Source organism: Lissotriton helveticus, chromosome 7 (assembly GCF_964261635.1).
Source record: "Lissotriton helveticus chromosome 7, aLisHel1.1, whole genome shotgun sequence".
NCBI classification, from domain to species: domain Eukaryota; kingdom Metazoa; phylum Chordata; class Amphibia; order Caudata; family Salamandridae; genus Lissotriton; species Lissotriton helveticus.
Window position 1 is genome coordinate 988,641,141 of NC_136068.1, and position 19,914 is coordinate 988,661,054.

General features: G+C 43.0%; 1 protein-coding gene across 1 annotated transcript in view; it reads right to left on the minus strand.

Annotated features, from left to right (window-relative positions):
- FAT2 (FAT atypical cadherin 2) overlaps positions 1–19,914 on the minus strand; it is a 201,800-nt gene that overhangs the window by 36,487 nt on the left and 145,399 nt on the right. The window lies entirely within an intron of this gene.

The following is a 19,914-nucleotide window of genomic DNA, read 5'->3' on the forward strand; positions in this document are numbered from 1 at the left end:
CATGTGTTTCGTCCAGAATAGGAATGGGCTTTATCAAGGCTCATCAGTATTGGATTATAAGGCTCACTCGCGCTCTGGGTACTGTAGAGTTTCCGAAAGTTATGTCACTCTTGAGTCGGGCACCTGGGTTGACAGGGTGCAAAATAACATTTGCACTCTATTTAAACTATAAGTTAGACTAATGTGTTGAAAACTATTTGTACATATAGTTATTAGTTTAAGGTGTGCGTGGAAGTGATTACTGTTGCCTTTTTAATCTGTTTACTACCAATACCTGCTTGAATTTATGTTCTGGTGGTTTTCCCTACAGGCTCCCAACATAGACTAAGTAGTACATGTTCATGGGTTAAAGTAGAAAAACATTTTAGTCAAGAGCCAAAACTACTCCCTATATCCATTACAGGACAAGTTTTATTTCTTCTTTTGCTCAGGCACAGCACAAGAATATTCAGCTCTCCAGGCAAAGTAGCACGTTGCCACCTGTGAGCTCCCAAGCCACTTGGTAAAAGGGTGTTTTGTGGACCTTTATTTGTTGTCTCCTTATATTAGAGATGTACCATGCCTTGCATGGGCCTTTATTTACATTGTCATGAACCATCTGCTGATAATGGATTACTTGCGTCAGAGCCGAACTCCAAAATTCTATTGCACTCCAATATTTAGATCACCCCAACATTTACCTCACGCAGCTCGGCTCCTGCATACACTTGATCCTGAAATAAGGGTCACCATCCTCCTCAACATCACACCCAAAAACTAGCAGAGTAAATATTAACATTGCCTGCTCAATAACTGAGGTCGATGTTGGAGAAAAGTTAAAGGATATATCAAAAATCTCATTTAGCAAGTGGTACAGAATAATTATTAAATGCCATGAAGACATGAAAGCAGGGCACATAATCAGAAATCTGAATAATACCAGGAATGCAGCAAAATTAATAGAGAAACAGATGGCCTCCCTAGAGGAAAATTAAAACTCATGGTTCACCTCGAAACTATGGGGGTTTGAATACACATTTCTAACATAAGTAATGAGCAAAAGCTGCAAACTCAAAGTGGTCTGAATCGTGATAACACATTCTAAATGAATCAGAAATTGCCAAGTCGAATTAATGTTAATTGGAATTAACCCACCTCTTCAGAAGTCTCCAGCAGCTTCTACGCTGTTGCTGTTCGGAGATGCACATTAGGCTACATTAGTCAAGCAATAGCTCATACACTAGTGTCTTCTACTAGGCCCATCATCAGAAAGCTACAGCGGAAGGCCTTCAAAACGATACATACAGTACACGAAGAAAGTTCCATTCACGTTACACGCTCTTGAAGGAAATGCAGATGCAGAAGATACCAAGCTTCACCAGCAGTTCTGTTCTACGGCTTTTTCCAAAATTTGAAGATAAGGCTTCCTCCCACAACTCTAAGGACAGTCTGTCCACATCCTCGCACTTTGATCTGTTAGTGTGTCGCCATCAGCGTTCAGAGCCTGCGCTCAAACTCATCAACACTTCTAAATCTAAGGGAGCAAAATTGCTTGTATCCCTGGAATATTCAAGTCAGGTATTTCAGGCCTTTGTTCAAAATGGCCTTGAAGGAAATGCCCAGCCCATCAAACTAAATAGGGTCAGCAAATCATAGCCAATGTAACATCTTCATGTTAAGGGAGGTGTGCTAATGGCCGTTTCTAGCTTAGCAATGCTATGCTATTCTATCCTGTCAGTATTTGTAGCGTGCACTTCTGAGCTTTGTATGACCTTGTAGCTTTTTTGGTGTGTGGGTGTCTTATCTGTATAGTTTTGTTAATTTTCATTGACCAAAGTCATATTGGTCTATTTGGTCTCATTGGGTTAGTTAAATGAAGATGGGTCTGTTCAATACAGATAGTAAGGGTTAATCGAATTGCTTAATCAGAGCAAAATATATTGATATGCCTGAATACGGCTACCTGATCCTAGTAGTTATAAACGGAGAGAGGTTTCAAGTTAACTGAAGGTGGAGGTACTGGCATTTTTAATCTCTGTGTTACATAGTGAAACATTAACTATGGTATAATCAGGCCTCAAAATTCTCTATGGTGGTGAGATGCTGGGAGGGTTGCCCAACAGGTGTGACAATCTCAAAGGTCATAGCTTTAATTGGAATACATTATCTTTCTTTTGGTTAAGATTACACGATGTACTAATGTCATGGTAAAAACAAAACCATAAAACCACCAATGCTCTATTTATGAACGGCTAGATGGCAAGCATCACACTATGTGACTTCCCATCCCCTTCCCTCTGGTAAAACTCAGAGATGTGTGGTGGTGCTTTCATGCCCAGGTGAAGCACCACAAAGTCAATAGCAGCAGCTACTGTTTTCCAAGTAAGTGGGACAGGGCCCTTACTTGTGCATTTCTGAATTGATTTTGGGTGTTTCAGTCAGTGCACCTGTAGGTGTCTGTGTGAAGATTTAAATCCATTTGTGGGCCCAGCTCTAACATAAGGGCACCACTGCATTATAGCAACCACCCACAGGGCATAACGAAGACCACCAATCAACACTGGTGGCTGTTGTTAGCATAATGATGGTCACACATAGTATAATGTTGTCTGTGGTCTTTTTTGGCATCCTTTCCATGATGATGGCTGTCTATAGCATGTATGTCCCTCCTTGTGGGACATACAGCGGCCACTGCTGGAGGAATGATGGCCATTGCATTTTTAAGGTCATCCTTTGAAATATGGTGATAATCCCTGGCCTAACGATGGTCAACCTAGGATTAGGCCCTCATTAGGAGTTCGGGACTAAATTCTGGTGTGGAATAATGATCACACCCTCGCCGTTTTCCACTAATAAATTCCACCAGGTCAAACCTGTTCACATTTATTGACGGAAAAGGCCCAGAAAAAGGCAAACACAGAATTCAAATTGTTAAAAACTGATTCCACATGTTATGCCTTGTTTTATGTTCAAAACTTGGAATTAGAGGTATTCCCCATATGCTGTAAATAGCTCACTGTGAGGTAATGGTATTTACCTTAAGTGATAAATACCCCACTCTAATCTGCAAAACTTGTAAAGAGGGCTTTAGCGATTGGTATGGCTGGCATAAAGGTGGTCTTCCATGCATAATGATGTTACTGGTATATTGAGAACTTCCTCAGCATCTTTGGAATTATTGTGGCAATCCATCACATAATGATAACCATGCGAGGTATAGTGGTGATTATTGGAGTAATGGTAGTACTAACATATTGTGGTCAAGGAGGCTGGAATATTGTACATTTTCTTTACATAATGACAGCATCCCTATTTAGTGATGGTTATCTCTGGCATAACAATGTCCCAAGTATAAGGTGACCACTGCTAGCTAGCATTTGATGGCTACCCTTGCTTCTCGTGTGATTCCCTGGAATAAGGCAGGACATCACTGACATCTAGTGGCTACCACAGACTTATTTTGGGCGACCCTGGTATGTGATTGTGATGCTTGCAACATGTAGGGCATACTTCGGCCTTATGGAACAGTAGCAAATGTGCTGTGACCTTCCTGGAGAAACACTGGACAGTCCTGATCTATATTGATATAGCATATTATATTGTTAGTTGATTTGTTGCCTGAAGTCTATGATTGTATAGTTGGACCCCAAGGATATGTTTGCTGTCTGAAAACTGTAGAGTTTATATGCAACCTAGGAAGTAGCTTGAAGGCCTGAGCCTAAGATTTGTTTACCCTATATATAACTCTGAGATTGTGAGCTCTGTACACCTTTTCAATTTTAAAACTCTGCATTCCACATAAACTCCCATACTATTTCACAAGTGTGAACCTTCGTGGAAGGGCGGAATGAAAAGTAAAAGGAAGATGAAAGATGAGAGACACAGTGGCATAGCATGGGTTGCCAGTGCTCAGGGCAAGGCAAGTATTGTGCCCTCTAACCCATGGGCCGTTAGCAGTGCTTGTGCTTCCTGAAAGCCATGCCAGAGACGTAAATTAGCCTAGTTTCTAAAGACCAGACTCTTCTTTTTAACTCAGTTCTCACAGAACCAGAGAGACAATGGCTCGGAAAAGTGTTGGCAAATGGCAGCAGAGTCACCTAAGAAAAGTCGGCAACTTCGTCAAAGTCCCCTCAGTCCCCCGAATCCGCCAGCGTTCAATCTAGCACGCCTGGAGCTGGCACATCTGGGGAGTCTTTACTGCCCCTAAGAGTCTTAATGAGCTCTTAATCAAGACACAAACCTCGTCAGGCGTCGATGAGGCCACAAATTAAATTGGACAACATCTGGTTTCTCTGCTCAAGGACCCCACTAGGCCTCACTAGACCTCTACTCCACAATGGCATTGGGAGGAGAGGGAGATTGCCACCACTCCTTCCTGAGGGACCGTTAGAACTCCCTGTAAAACCTGTAGCTTTTTGTCCAATTCGTTGAATAGTTTTGCTTTAAGATGCACCATATTGGGCCTTTGTCTACCTTTATGCAAGGTGTGATCACCTTTTTCACTCTCTCTGCAATACAACACTCATTTACAACCCTTCAAATTCAAAGTTCACCAGCCATCTCTAGTATGCAACATTAGCTTAAGTCAATGCTGTTCTGCAGGAAGTTGGGATGGGTCTCCTTGTATGTATGCATACAAGGAGACCCATTTGGGTGAGGTGGTTAGGCCAGCCAAGAGACTAGGTCAGAATGGAGGCAACCTACAGTTCAAGCCCAGATCTGTTTGGGGGCTGTCTCCGCACCACAGACTGGGAGGATGTGCTTTAGATAGAGAATGAAATATGTGTTCCTAAAAGATAGGCAGGGGACAAAGATTGACTACAGAAGGAGATTCTGGGAATTAAACTGGCTGGTTTGCTTCTGGATGCATGGTAGTGTTGAATGAGATGAGATCTGAGGGGGGTACACTGCCTTTGGCTTCAGGGGCAAGCAGGAACCCATCTCTAATTTAAATAGAAACCTCTATAGTGGAAACTAGGGTGAATAAACCGGAGGAGGGCTCAGAGAAAAGAGATTGTTAGGGGTGAAAACAAAGCAAAAGAGAAGCTGCTAAAATGTGGATTCTTTTACAGACAGCCCAGGACTAAAGCCAAAAACTGTCCAGAGACTCTGTAACTCCACGCCTGCCAGCTGTGCCAGGTGCTGGCAATGAAACAATGGAATCATTGAAATGCCCGGACCCTGCAACAGCAAGCGTTATATCCATTGTGTAGCGGTGTGGAGCCTTGCCTTGAGTAGGGGTGGCCCAACTCTGACAACTACTGTAAGAAAAAAGTGAATGTTCTAGGAGAAAAGCAAATCAAGAAGGAACACTCTGTGGGCTTCTCAGACTAAGCATACCGGGAGAGCTGTGTGTACCGGAAACAGGAGAGGACATCCGGCAACATCTGTCCGCACTGGCACACAGCTGCATCAGGTGTGGACTGCTGGGACCAGCGAGGAGGCACACTTTGGCTTCATTGTGGCAGTGTCAACAATGGAGGGAACTAAAAGGGCAATGTTTAACGGGGTCCAGTGCAAACGCCCATGAACTATAGCAGCAAAAAGGAAATACACTGTTCCCCAAAAGGAAGTGATAAACGGAGTAACCAAGCGGAGAAAGCAGCAAGGAGGGGAAATGCCCCTTTCGGAACTGAAACCCTCACACATCCAGCAAGCTAGGTGTCATGCTTCATCATATGGGTTTTGCTCCTCGTTAGACTGGCGCTGCAATGTCTAACGGGCACCCATAGAGGGGCTCTTTATCGGAGATCTTTTGTTCCTGCCAGTTGGTGCATGTGGGTATAAGGGCTTCAGGGGAAGTGTAGACGTGTGTGAAAGTGGTGAAGATTAAAAAAGGTTAGTGAATCCACAGCAACCTTTATTGGTGTGGTTCACCACCTTGCTAAAAACAGTGAGGTGAAGATACACGCTGGTGCAAAGATCCACCAGTTTATTTTCTACCCGAAGGTCAACATGTTTCATGCTTTGAGAGCAATTCGTCAGGACCTAAAAATGAAATAGTGCTACACAGTGAGGATGGGGCGATTACTACCTTCTTCTTGAAGTGGGAGCGCAGGCCGGGAGGTCCTGCTCTGTCTAGGTGGGACCCTACTAGGACCAAGAAGGGCGTCACCGGTCTTCTATAGTGTGCTGGCACCAAAAGTGGTAGGTACCTGCCGCAGCTGGGACCACACGTATAACCTACCCGCACGTCAAGGGTCAGGGAGATGCCGGGGCAGTGCCAGTTTCAACCAGCTAATAAATACTTGCTGAAGAGTGTGCGAGTCTTCACATACTACTAAGGCGCGCTTCGACACCTCATCAGGGGGAGCAAGTGCTATATAAATGCAAACCTTTCTCTCTTCTATCCCTCCACTATCCTTTTTCAGTCCAAATAACAAACTTAAATGTCCACCGCCTCAAATTAATTTCAAATCTCCCTATACTAATTTACCACTAATCCTCTTTGGGTTCCGGAGTAGCATGCTATTTGCCGAAAAGCGCTTTGGAGCATCATCAGGGGTAGTAAGCGCTATATAAATACAATTACCATGTGTTGAATATGTTGTAACATACTTAATGCATGTCAACAAATTGAAAGTATCAACACATAATGATTGTATGTTGACATATTGAAGGTATACATGTGTCTGTATGTACCTAATGTGTGTCCAAACACTAAACGCATTTATGTATGTGCACGTAAATCGTGTTTGTGCATGTTAAGTTATTACAACTGTGCAGGGGTTGTCATACAAATGAGTATGTCATGAGGCCAGGAGTAATGAACGAGTACTGATAAACTAATCAAGAGCTGGTGTGGTATAAGAGAATGCTAACTTTGTGTTGCTAAGATTATAGGACTTTGAAGATTTATCCGGAGACCCCGAAATATGTACAGCATTCCATTTACTCTCAGAACCGACTGCACAGCAGCAGTTCTACCATCAATATGAACATTAAATGCTTCCCTTTGCTCTCAGTTATTTATTTATTATTGGAGTTTATTGCGCCCTCCCGTCTTGCTTCTCAGTATAGTAGGATAGGATGTGGGGGGCGGGTGGGGTGATTGGTGGTGGCAATTATTTTAGCCTTCCTTGCGCCTAGAATGATGCAACATCAAATCAGATGAGAAGTTACCTGGAGAAGTATTGGTATTTATAAGGGTTCAATCATATTCATATTCAGTTTCTGGCATTGCTCCAGAACTAGTAAGAAAGAGGTTGAAAACTCGTTGTTTCTCCAAGTTTTTTTTAGTCTTTTGTGCTTATTACAAAACAATACTGTTGCGAGCCACAGCCAACACATGTTTCGCCCCCTGTGGCCCGCAAGCTGGGGCTTTTTTTAGGCGTTATGTCTAAGAGAATGTAAAACGAAATTTGTGTGGTGTCAATCATCCAGTATGGAACTATAGTAGTGACGATAATCATGCGGCCAGATCCAATTGAAGAAAGCGAGCAGAAGAAGGAATGATAGTTCTCCGAAGGGTAATATTCTTTAACTCCTAAGCGTCCTCGTCCATGTCTGTCGGTCTTAGAACTATCCTTCTTCTGCTAGCTTATTTCAATTGGATCTGGCTGCATGATCACCAAATCGGATGAAACTACAGTGCTGAAGGCAAGTTTTGAGATTGAACTCTCGTTATTCAAGGCCGCAGACAACCTGGAACTTTAGGGAACCTAAACATCACTTTCAAGTTTGAGGTGGTGGCTGGAGTGAAATCCCGAAGGAGGAGTTTGGAAGTATTTAGCTAGATAGATAGTTAGCACGACCAGTGATGTTGACTTTAGGTATTTGATCTGCTGGTGTAGCAGACAAGATATGTCAAAAGAGATATACAAGGACCTTCTCTTGCAAAGAAAATAGAACTTGAAATGGTAGTAGTTTTGAGGGGAGAAGTGCCAAGCTTGAACAGCTAGGCCTGCTTTTCCAGGAATGAAGCAAACCAGTCAAGCACTCTGCCCTTAATCGTAGTTTGTGCAGTGAGGCAGCTTAAGTGCACCATGTAGCCGACTTCATTGTAAGCTGCCAAGAGTTCTATGGAAAAGGAATCTTAGGACACATTTTTTTTAAATCCCCGTTGGTGTAGCTGGCAGGTTTTCAATATGTGGGGAGTTCCACATCTGGCTATGACTTACAATGAAGTGCTTGTTAATTGTTTGTAGCTGCTCCAATTTATTTTAAATATATACCTTTTGCCAGGAAAAGGATACATAATGTTTGTCATGGAGAAAGGAGGAAAAATCTGGCACTACAACATCAGAATGTAGATGAGTTGAATATTGTTTGTCTATAGAGATTTTGAATGTTTTCTCGCCTCTCTGATAGCTGACGAGAAGAAGGCATTTGTAGGTCTCGCATAGGCAGCGATTGCGCTGTTTGTTCGAGACATGCTATATTCAGAATATGGGTTTAAAGCTCCGCCCATCTTTATAATTGGCTCCTTTGACTGTTCTTTATAAATGCTTGTTTTTCTTTGGTTAATTTGTTTTGTAGTCCCCCTTTTATACTGTTGTGACCTCCCACAAGGAATGCTCCTGTTACATGTGATCTTACTCCATGTTCTTTTTACAGTTCCTGAGCACTCTTTTAGTGATTTTTTGGAGCTCCTGTTGGAGCCACAACAGCAGCGCACTTTGTTTTATTGATTATTTTGTTTATGCTTATGTTGTTTTTATAGGCATTCCTTTGTTGCTTTTTTATGTTGCAAGGGTTTGTTCCACCCCCTACTGGCCTCTCTCTTTATGCGAATGGGTGACAAGTGGCTTATTTGCACCATTTTTCTTCAGGCAACTGCATGGGCACCGTGATCTGTGTAGGTGTGGCTGCCATGGTTTCGTTAGTCGAAGATGCTCAGGAGCTGCACTTGTTGAGGAGCGGGTTCTCAGCGCCATGCTGCCTCATGAAGCTCGTGCTCCAGACTTATTATCGTTGCATGCTTGCATGCCACTCTAGTTCTCTTGTGGAGCCATGACAGCAACACTCTTTCTTTTATTGCCATGTTCTGCTTCATTGTCAGTTTCATTTTTACATTAATACCACATGTTTTTTTCTCTTGGCCGTGGCAACTTTTTTTTTATGTTGCAGGGGTTTGTCCCACACCCTTCTCAGAATTAAAACTTTGTGAATAGTACCGAAACGAGCCATTATTATTTCATTACAAGCATTGGCATTGCCAATAGGTCTCGCTTTTGGGCCCTTATAAGTAGTTATGCAGCATAATTTCCTTGTTGCAACAACATAAAATGTCGCATGCATAAACACTTAGATGGTCCCAAAAGCGAGCCCTATTGGCTATTTGCAATGCAATAAGTCTTGCATTTAGGCAACTTTAAGCTGTTGGCATAGTAAATGACAATGCCTTTTCAATTTATTGTAAAAGTAAAATTTTTTGAAAGTTATTGTCATTTACAATGCCATTATGTTCAATTTAAGTAAATAGGAGACCTATAGCATTGCAAATGATTGTTATTTATGATGTGTAGCCTGGCGTTGCGTGTGTGAGTGGCGTTGCGTGTGTGGCGTTGCGTGTGTGAGTGGCGTTGCGTGGGTGAGTGGCGGTGCATGGGTGAGTGGCGTTGCGTGGGTGAGTGGCGTTGCGTGTGTGAGTGGCGTTGCGTGTGTGAGTGGCGTTGCGTGTGTGAGTGGCATTGCGTGTGTGAGTGGCGTTACGTGGGTGAGTGGCGTTGCGTGGGTGAGTGGGGTTGCGTGGGTGAGTGGGGGTGCGTGGGTGAGTGGCGTTGCGTGGGTGAGTGGCGTTGCGTGTGTGAGTGGCGTTGCGTGTGTGAGTGGCGTTGCGTGTGTGAGTGGCGTTGCATTGGTGAGTGGCGTTGCGTGTGTGAGTGGCGTTGCGTGTGTGAGTGGCGTTGCGTGGGTGAGTGGCGTTGCGTGGGTGAGTGGCGTTGCGTGGGTGAGTGGCGTTGCGTGGGTGAGTGGCGTTGCGTATGTGAGTGGCGTTGCGTGGGTGAGTGGCGTTGCGTGTGTGAGTGGCGTTGCGTGTGTGAGTGGCGTTGCGTGTGTGAGTGGCGTTGCGTGTGTGAGTGGTGTTGCGTGTGTGAGTGGCGTTGCGTGTGTGAGTGGCGTTGCCTGTGCGAGTGGCGTTGCGTGTGTGAGTGGCGTTGCGTGTGTGAGTGGCGTTGCGTGTGTTAGTGGCGTTGCGTGTGTGAGAGGCGTTGCGTGGGTGAGTGGCGTTGCGTGGATGAGTGGCATTGCATGGGTGAGTTGTGTTGCGTGTGTGAGTGGGGTTGCGTGTGTGAGTGGCGTTGCGTGGATGAGTGGGGTTGCGTGGATGAGTTGCGTTGCGTGTGTGAGTGGTGTTGCTTGGGTGAGTGGCGTTGCGTGGGTGAGTGTGGTGTTGCGTGGATGATAGTGGGCGTGCGTGGGTGTGAGTGGCGTTGCGTGTCTGTAAGTGTTGCTGTGTGGGTGAAAGTGGCACAGAGCCTTTGATGTGGCCTGGCGCAGGAGAAATGCTGCTGCTGCTAATTAAATACAAGAGCGGCCGGGAAGCGGCCGGGAAACACAAGTACGGCCGGCCACATAATTAGGGGAGGAGAAGCCGCACAGCACACGCTGGGAGAAGCCCTTTGATGTGCTGTGCGGCCGCGATGCGCGCTCTGTGCTGGGGGAGAGGGGAGAGCCATTAGCCTGAACTCGCGGCAAGATCAAACGAAGGGTGGGAGGGACATTGAGGAACAGATGGCCATGAAAGTGTATGGGCCAAAAGCGCGTGCCTGTGGCCACGTGCACTCGAAGAAAACGCCACGAAAAAATGCGGTGGTTTGACAATCAGTTCGAGCACTTGAATTCTCGCCATTTCCCATTCCTTCGGAATGGTAAAGGACGAGACCTAAAAAACAACTACCACAGTTCCTTCCTGTTAATGGGTGTATCTTGTCTTAAAATGCTACCCCCAAGATATACAGGAGGTATAGTGCAGGATCCCTATTCATAAAACCGCTGCAGCACAGCAGAAGTGCAAGCTCCCTGCATGTAAAGCAGCTACAGCTCAACAGTAGTGCAAGCTTCCCACAATAAAACCACTACAGCAACAGTGTAGGCTCCCTGCACATAAAACCACTTAAGCTCAGCAGCAGTGTGTGCTCCCTGCACAAAAAACACTTCAGCTCTGCAGCAGTACGCAGTCCCTGCAAATAAAACCACTTCAGCTCAGCAGCAGTACGCACTCCCTGCAAATAAAACCGCTTCAGCTCAGCAGCAGTACGCACTCCCTGAACATAAAACCACTTCAGCTCAGCAGCAGTGCACATTCCCTGCACATAAAACCGCTCCAGCGCAGAAGCAGTGCAAGCTCCCTGCACATAAAACCACTCCTGCGCAGCAAAAGTGCAGGTTCTCTACACATAAAGCTGCTACAGCTCAAGGAAAGTGCAGGTACCCTGCACATAAAACCACTACAGTTCAGCAGTAGTGCAAGCTTCTCACTCATCAAACACTACAGCTCAGTAGTAGTGCAAGCTCCCACACATAAACCCACACATAAACCACTGCAGCTCAGCAGTAGTGAAAACTTCCAGCACATAAACCACTACAGCACAGCAGCAGTGCAAGCTTCCCACACATAAAACAGCTGCAGCACAGCAGTGCAGCTACTGACACAAAAAATCGATTCAGCTCAGCAGCAGAGCAAGCTTCCTGCATATAAAACCGCTTCAGCGCAGCACTACAGCTGCCCACACATAAAATCGCAACAGCAAAGCAGCAGTGCAAGCTTTACCCACACAAAGGACAGGTGCAGCATGGTCAGCTCTGATAACAGTGCTGTAAAAGATGTTTTAAAAGGGTAGAAAATTATACTTATTGCCACACAATACCATACTACACAACATAATTACACTCCACTCCATACCACATAATTACACTGCACAGAAATCTACTCCATGCCACATAGCAATATTGCACATAAATACACTCTCCACCATACAACATAATTCCACTCAACATAATTTTATTTAATACCACATAATTCCACACAACACAATTCAGCTCCTCAATATTCCACTCCACAGCTCATAATTCCACTCCATAACACATAATCCCACTACACACCACACACATCCAATCCACGTCACAAAATTCCACATAATGCCACATAATTCACCACCACGCTATATATTTCCACTCAATATATGCCACTCCGTGACACACAATACCACTACACATAAGTTCACTACACTTAATACCACATAATTAGTATCCACATAATTTCATTGCACACAAACGCACTGATCCAGCATTTGTCATATTAGTTCACTTCAGGTCTTTCACCACAGTTTCTTTACCATAACTTAAAAAAAATCCTAACCACAAACGCACACTCTCCTCTACTTCTTTTGGTGTCTTCTGTGTACACAAGCGCAGCCTCTTTATGCGCCAAAAACCTTCTCTCCACTTCATTCTCTCTTTCTCAGACACTCTTTCTACTACTCTATCTGCAGTTGATTCACCACTTCATACACAAACTACCTATCACTCTCCATCTTACTTTCTATTTTATACATCTCTGACCCCTATCGAATCACCATACCACATATTTGCAATACACAAATACGCTACACACCTCAAAATTCTACCCCACACAATCCCACAACTAACAATTCAAATTTAAACCACATAATTCCACTACAAAGAACATGTATCCACCCACCCTACAAACAAAAAACATCAGTAAAAAGCAATATAAATTACAGCATCAATTGCTCTAACTTTCACAAATGCAAGACTGATTGCAGTGCAAATGCTTGTTATAGAAGAGATCAGTTAACAGGTATGAAGAAATAGGGTGGAACACTAAAGATTAAGAACAAATAACTCCTTACAATCTTTCTTTCAAGTTTCTCATAAAATCCAGATGCTTAACATTGAATCACGCTCCGATATGTTTCTGCTTGCAGCTACCTACGATAACAATAAGTGTGCAATTTAATCTCTTGAATATCACGTTCCTCCAAAGCTGTATACTCTGGTGTTTCTGCATAAAAATATGTATGTTTCCAGATAGCACACGTCTGTAGCATTGATGAAAAAGTAGATTGTTCACCAATTTTACGTAATGAAATAAAAAAGGATGTGCTTTTCTTTTTCAATATGAAATCTATTTCAAGTAGTTATGAGATATTTTGAAGACGAGAAGAGTTTATGTTTTGCAAATTTGTTCTAATCAAACCTACCTTCAAAATGCTATTACAATGATGGGCAGAATTCTCGAGTTTTTAAAGATTTGAGACATTCAGAGAGGATTGAACAGGAATTCGTAAATATGTTTTTAATTCACACGAAAGGGACTTCAAAAATATGTTTTGCATGAGATAAACACTGCAAATTACAATTTTCAGTCTAAAGTTGCAGAAAAAGAAGTAAAACATCCAGAGGATTTTTTTACTCGTTGTTGTGATAAAAAACACACACACACATTGACTTGTTACAGAATTTAACACAGAAAAAAAGGTCATCAACATAGAGTCTTTTTCCGAAGTTTATTTAAATCGGTATTGGCCGTGTGGGAAGTACGGAGCTGTGTCCGGATAGCGTCCTAGCATCTTCAAGTCGAAGGGATTCCCGAGTCTCGACTTGAAGACGCTAGAACACTATCCGGACCCGGCTCCGTACTTCCCACATGGTCAATACCGATTGAAATAAACTTCGTCACTGGACTACGGAAAAAGACTCTATGTTGATGACCTTTTTTCTGTGCTAAATTCTGTAACCTGCTATTCGATCCATCCAATCAGTTTATAGAGTTACTTTTTTACTTGAGATTGCACGCCTTACTCTGGACCTTCATGAAAGAGTTGAAATGTCTTTTTTTACTCGCAACCACCTTTACTCTTACTCAGTACCTTGTCTACTTACCTTTAAAGTTTTTTTTACATAATCTCCTAATGGAATCGATTCATTTACCTTCATAATATTGACCTTATGCCAACTGCCTGGTCTTGCTTTTGTTACACGACCGTCCATCTTGCCATGTCCTCTTTTATACATATCCGTATAAACATCAGCATGGATTCACTTGCCAGAATCAAATGCTCCACTGCCACCCTGGGCCAATGTTTGGAGTGCAGGAAGAGCAATCTGGGAACAGAGTGCCGTGTATACTTAATCCTGGCACGCTATCTGGAATATGTATTAACCTGGATCAATAGCTGACGTACATTTATCCTATCAAAATTTTGGGGATTGTTGTTCCCCACACTATAACTGTGGACAATGTTATTGTTATCCAGCTGCAACGTATTCATCTTGGTGTTGTTTCTGAAATGCACTTTCCTGCTACTTTTTCTTTCAGAAAACAAAACCCTCTGCATAGCTGTTGAGAATACTAATATCCTGGCATTGTGTCTACAACAATTTTATCCTACAATCGTGGCTTGCTCGTGCATACTTTTCCCCCATATCGAGATTCTCATCTACCGGACTCAGTCACTGGGACACACTCCATCAGAGTGCTGCCTATGGTGAACATGTTATTTTGGGAATAAATATGATTTGCGGATCATTTTTATTTCAGGTACTAACTATTCTATCTAGAGTTTCCTTTTTTAAAGTGTTAATTTAATATTTATCTATTTGAGAGATTCAGGGTGGTTGTGATCAGGTGAGTATAAAAAAATAGGCGAAACAACTGTAAGAAATTGGGTTACTGTTTAAGGGGATTTAAGGGGGTGAAACCCTACTCAAGCAGCAACCACGGTCCTTGGCAGGGTAAAGTCACAAGCAAGTCCCAATTAACCTGTGCTAAACCCTCTGGTAGCAGCCAGGCTTAACTTAGAGGCAATGAGCGAAGTATTTATGCAGCAATTCAAACAGTACTAAAGTGAAACACAAGACAGTAGAACTTCCACACCAATTAATAAAAATAACGTTAAATGTAATAAATGATTTACAATCAGTAGAACTGGAGATGTGCAATTTTAAAGATTTAAATGAAAATAGTGCAATAAGCGCACTTTTGGCGCTCCTCAACAGGCTGTGTGCCGGGGCACAGCCATGCGTACAATATGTGTGTCATGGACTGAAGTGAAGCCATTTGTGTCGTGCATTTGTACCTTGCATAGCCAGATGAAGGCGGGCATTTCTTACCGCGATTGACATCTTTTTTTTTTACAGTCTGTGAGGAGTGTCGGTTCAAGCAAAAAGTGGGAATTTAAGCATGAAAGAAGCATTTAGGACATGGATATCTTTTGCTGAGAATGTGTGGTATGATTTTAAATAATCTAAACACAATCAAATTCCCTTTTTGTCGTTTAGTGGCAGAGACAGGGTGGCTGGACTATTTTCTCCAGCGGTGATTGGTGCACACTTACTCATCAATATAAGGCAGGGGAGGTTGTGTTGTGTGCAGGAATGTCCCCCAGGTCTTCTGGAGGGATCACACAGCTGTCAGCACGAGCCCAGGAGAGGGGATAATGGTGCTGGCTGACGCTCTCAGACATGTCCTGACTTCCATCGCAAGCAGCCTGGGGCAGAGAAGGAGCAATTACTGTCCCTGTGAAGACAGAGATCAGATCCCTCTGCCCTGAGCGCTGGGACTCTTCACAGCACAGTTCAGGATGAGTTTAGAGGAGTGATATGGGCATGTCACTTCAGTTGTAAGAATTAACTTCTGTGCCCCCTTGCGCATTTTCATCTGGGACATCCCTAACGAGTCATTCAGTTGTGGGCTTGCTGTATTTGCACACATTTCTGTGCAAGGGACGTGGAGAAGGGGCACATAAGGTGAGGAAATGTGCTCAATGGGTGATGGGTAATTGTGAGACAAAACAAGATAGAGGCGTCACACACTACATGGGTGTCAATTTAAAGTGTGTGTGTGTATAGTAGTTCGGTCAGGACAAGCGACATGTTTTAATTCTCTTTTGAAATCTATTACTATTTTTATTATTTGCCTATACTTATATATGTGGGAAGTTCTCCACTTGAACTGCAGAGGCTAATCACATGTAAGTATACATTTTAGTAGCAAGTGTGGGAAAAGTGTCAGCCTTACATTCAAAGAGGATGGGATTAGGGAGGAGTAAGAGGGCGTTTAGGGATGGCTAGGGAGGGGTTGAGGGAACTTACCTACCCACACATGAGTATGCCAACTGCTTTACTTTGGGGGGAGTCATTTAATTTACACTTTTGTAGTAAGTTTAAAATCTGTGTTTGTGAATATTAAAAGTAGTAAACTCTAAACTTACTCAAAAGCGTACCATATGTGTGTGAATCAGGCCCTACATGTACAAAAACAGGTTGATTGATGATGATTATAGCAGTGATCAGCAGCGGCCTGTAGTGGGAGCACCGGCCGGGCCGTGACGTGGGGAGGGGGAGGGGCAGGGTGGGGGCTAGTAATGTATGGATACCGGACCTTAACAGGTAAGTAAACATAAAAATAAATAAAACAAATTTCTTTGCGCGCACTGCATCACCAAACCGCGGCTGGCAGTGATGTTATCATTGATGCCATTTAACATGTTATGAGTGATGTAATGTGTTAAGTCATATGCAGGGCATGACGGGGGCACAAGTTATAGTTAGCCCAGAAAACTATAACTGGTAAGTTTCACTATGTTTTTAAAAACAATAGTTTATATATTATTACAAGGCCTAACTATACAATCACTGTAACCTTTGTTTTTAGTAAATATCCATCCACCCATCCATCCATCCATCCATCCAACTATATTCATTCACTTAAAAAAAGGTTAAAGTGACATGATAGCGTTTTAATTAGGTGAAAATGTCACCTGTGCATACTGTTTAAAATGAACAAAATGACTGAAATTCACCAGTTATAGTTATCTCATGTAACTATTTCTAATGCCGTAAAGTAACTATAACTCGCACTCCTGCCATGCAGTGTTGCCATCAATCATGTCATTTCACATGTTGCAGGCATGCTATCAATGATGTCATACAACTAGTCACGAGTGATGTAATATGGAAGGTAATTAGCAGTTTATAGCAAGGGTGCAAGTTATAGGTATGTTAGGGCACGAGTGATTGTGATGGTTAAGATAACTGTAACTGGTGAATTTCAATGTTTTTTTCATTTGAAATGGTATGTTTTAACTGACAATTTCATCTAACTATAACTGCCCTTCAACCTTTGCTTTTGTTTTTTTCAGTGAATTTCGAAGACTTTCTTTAACATGAAGTAATATACTAACACAATTCACTTTAAACTTTGTTGTTTTCAGTGAATTTGTATGTATTTTTAATGTAAAGTAAGATGTCTAAAGCTGTGTGCAGCATGGGGTTTGGCGCTGAAAGTCCCAAAGTCAGTGCCCAGTGAAGTTGGCCAGAGGGCCTGGCCTGTGGCCTGATCTTACATCCAAACCTCCATGGGTGCACTATTCCCATGCAGTGCACTGCCTTCAGCAGTGCTTGGCATGGAGTTGTGTGCAGGGCATGAGCCCAACCCCCTGCCAGCCAGTTACTCCTCGCAGGCCAGGCCCAGTGGCCACGCCCCTGCTGTACATAGCTGAAGTTCGTGCTCAGCCTGGAGTAGGCTGCCTGCTGGGCAGTTGGCTACAGGGCCTGACTACAACCTTGCAGTGTGGGGTTGGCTGTCTGCGGTCAATCCCTCCCCCCTTTTTACCAACCCATGCACGAATTAGTAACAAAATATTACTTTATGTTAAAAAAAAACTAGAAATTCACTGGGGAATAAAAGGTTAAAGTAATGTTTAATTAGGTGAAAGGTTCATTAACAGCATAACATTTGAAACTACAAACCACAGAAATTTACCAGTTATAGTTATGGTAACCTCAAGTATCTATAACTCATGACCTAAGGTAACTAAAACGCACGCCAAATTTGGCAGGAAGCTAGATCTTGGTCTCCATATTATGATTTTTGTGATTGGTGTAGATCCGTTCATTCGTTTTTGATAAGTAAAGTGTTCAAAATATTTGTATATCTTGACCATTGGGTCTGCGATGTTTCAAAATAGAGCTTTCTGTTTGACCCAAGGAGTTTTTACTCTTTGGCCAATTAGGTTCCGCAAGAGTTAGACAGCAGTGGTAACAAATACTCTATTTATGGCTTCCAGCAACATGAGAAAAATTTTGCTGACAGCCGCTGCAGGACTCGGGTACTATATATATATTAAGAGAGAGAGATGGGACATAAAGGGTAACTGACTAAAATGGCCCAATATTAAAATAGAGGGGTTCTGATAACAAAATAAACCCAAAGCCAAAGGCCAAGTGGTTTGCGATATCACAAGAACCCCAAATGCTAATACAGGACCATATTATATTACACGTTAACTGTAATGTATTTTTTGTACTATGTTTTGGGGGATTTAACTTGACAAATGTTTTGTTTTCAAAGTGCAGCTAACATTTGGCAATTGATTGAAATTAGAATGTTTGTTTTGTTTACCTGCATAAACAAAGTAGAATCCACTCAGAGTGGTGGTGATCCCAAACAAGATGGGGAACACACAGTGTTGTATAAATGCCCCTCACACACCAACAGGCCCCTTGGTGTCATGCTTCATCATCGGGGCCTTCGCACCCCTCTACGGGATGCGGCGTGCTACGACTCGCGAATACGCAGGAGCACTTGTAAGTGAACTATGTGAGGGGGTGTGTGTCTACAAAAGTGTGAGTGAGGTGAGGTGAAAAAATGGTTAAAAAATACCTGGCGCGTGGGTGAAACAAAAATTTATTAAATCCCCGGCTGGTATGATTAAAAAAGTGCAAGGCGTGGTTGATACAATACTAATTAAGGTATTACAACCACTGTGAGAAGTGTCAACATGTTTCGGAACTCAGAGGTTCCTTCTTCAGGACAAGGATAGCACTTACCCTCCCCTTACTCACATGTAAATGTAAAAGTGTAAAATTTAATTACAGCAATGTGTAATGTACCTAACCATGTTATATATATAGGTAGGTGTCGTTGCGCCCAATTGGCGATGAAAAACCTGTAAAGAGAAAGCATACATAAACACACTGGTTTTAAGATGCACAGGTACTAGGAGAAGAACTTCCCAAAATATAACTTCTCAAAATACAGCAGGGTAAATCCAAAAATGGTGGAGCCCTGAGACAAATGCAAAAAATTTTTTTAAAAGGAAAAATAAACTCACAAGGACATAGCACAGTATATACATGTATAAACACAGAACATGAACTTAGTCTCTACTCTGATGGAAATAGAGCACAAAAACAGATAATTTCACAGCTTACTTTAGGTACTCAAAAATTAGACCTCATGAGCCTGTGCGTGTTATTGGGGGATCCTTCTTTTCTGTTCAGAAACTGACCTATAGAAACATTAGTATATGGGATTTAATTTGTAGTAGGTATCAATACATCAATGCGCCATACTCAAGCTCCTATTTCTAACCCAAAACTCACGGTTACTGCAATGGCTAGTTGCCTGCCTTCCCTCAACGCGGCTCCGATGAAGTGAGCGTTTATCGCGTCAGTACCCTTCTTTATATTCTGCCATTGGCTCATTATCGTCGGTTAATTGAATAATGAGACCCGGTAGATGCCCAAGTATGGACTTTGTGATCCAAGGGAGTCCGGTGTTGCGCGATCTGTCACCGCTATACATTGCGCATGCGCCTACCAAGCAGGAAGGGTGTTACCTGCGCATGCGCGGACAAATATAGTCACCGCGCATGCGCAAAGGAGAGACACATTGCCGCTCATGTCAGAACGCTTGGAATAGAGACTAGGAGGTGTTTGAGGCATGCGCGCTCTCTTTCAAATGTGACAGGAAGAGAAAGGGCAACATACAAAAGAGACTTGGAGGTGTAGCGTGCATGCGTGCTTACTTTCCAATGTAACAGGAAAAGAAAACACTGCGTGGGGATTAACAAAGCGGTAATTCGCCATACATTCTAGAAGGGGTAATGGTTTTCTATGTCGGAACAGGAGATCTACAGGAAAGGGGTGTGTTTCCAAAACCTGGTTGAGTTATAAATGGCC